Below are 1676 nucleotides of genomic sequence, written 5' to 3' on the forward strand. Positions count from 1 at the left end.
TATGAAAAAAAAACAGGAAGCAAGGATAGGAAGGAAAAAGATTTTATTTTTTTTATTAAATACAAAAGTTCCTCCTGTAGGTCAGTACAAAAAAAAAACAAAAAAAAAACCACATTAAATAATTGTAACAGCTTAATAACATTATATACAACTCTGTACAAACCAAAGTACAAAAACTCCCGAGATTTGTCAATGCACAAACTCAAAATGCAACTCACAGAACATCACTTTTGAATAAATATTACATTACGTAATATAAGAATAAGAGTATAGAACTGTTGTGGCTACTTTCGGTCACTGGAGATCGACATTCTCCAAATGGCTGGCTAGACAAACAGGAGTGCTAAAGTTAAGCCGTGATTGAGAGTGATTGAGTTTAATTATAAAAAGTACAGTGTAAATCGCTTGAGCGCTATAAATAAATGGCAATAACAATCACCTTTAAAACTGTGTAGCTCTTCTATGGCCTGGAGTTAGGGTAAGAGCAAGAGTCTAAGTAATAAACTACTAAATTCTACATCCTTACAGTATTTAATGTATGTACAGTTTGTTATACTGGAGCTCTGTGTAAAGAAATACCCAATGAAAAAAACCAAAAAAATAACAAATAAACAGTTTTTAATTGCACTTTAAAGGGATAATTCTAAAAGGACAGTTGATATTGTAATTAATTGCAAGCTGTGTCCCAAATTCACAAGTAAGCATATCCTGTCTCGGGGCATAGAGCCCTGTCTTAACGAAATGACACAGGTGATCATTATTATTTCGCAATTTGCAAGTTATTTGATGTAGTTTAGTAGTCATAAGTGAACATTTTTACATTTCAAAATAATTCACCAGTACCAAGGTTGTTAATTTTACAGCACCCATTTTCCAACACCCAATAAATTAGAGTTCTTGTGTTCCATAAAATGTGGAATCTTTTTTTTCCCCGTGTTAAGAGGTCTCCAACCAGTCCACATTTCCCTAATCACATCTAATGAAGATTCATTACAAAGCCTCATTGTATTTATTAGACATCTGGTTTACAGATGGCTAAAACACTGGTAAACACATGGATGTTCTGGACTCCAATGGGACTTCAGTGCCTTCGAGATTTGAAGATAAGGCACTTTGTAGTATTATAGGGAGTATGGGACCTTGTACTGTACAATCTATAGGAAAGTAGAGAGAATGTATTTTTTGTTTTTTTGTTTTAAAGACATGTTACACCACGCTCATGGAATTTGTGTTGATAAATCAGATACAGTATATAACATTTCTATTTTCTTATAAATCTGAAGTTATTAGCAATATTGGTCAAGAAGTTGTAGCCAAAGGGACACTTAAAAACATAGCCTTTGACATTGAAAAAAAAAAAGGGGGGGGGGGGGGGGGAATTCGTTCTAGGCACCAGTCTCAGTGTTCAGGAGCATTGGAAGCTCCTGCATGGAGCTTCCATGACCTCTACTCAACTAGGACCTACAATCTTTATTCATTGGCTCATTGGAGAGTGTAAGTTGAGCATAATAAGCCAATGACTTGAGCCCTGCACTGCCAGGCATACTTAGTGTAGAGATCTTCCAGCTATCCTGGACGAGGTGAAGACACAATCAAAATCTAGTCCTGAATGTGAGAATAACATGTTCACCATAGACTGTGTATTAATACCCTTCAGAAAAAAAAAAGTCCCATAC

The sequence above is a fragment of the Pelobates fuscus genome, chromosome 3 (assembly GCF_036172605.1).
Source record: "Pelobates fuscus isolate aPelFus1 chromosome 3, aPelFus1.pri, whole genome shotgun sequence".
Lineage (NCBI taxonomy): Eukaryota > Metazoa > Chordata > Amphibia > Anura > Pelobatidae > Pelobates > Pelobates fuscus.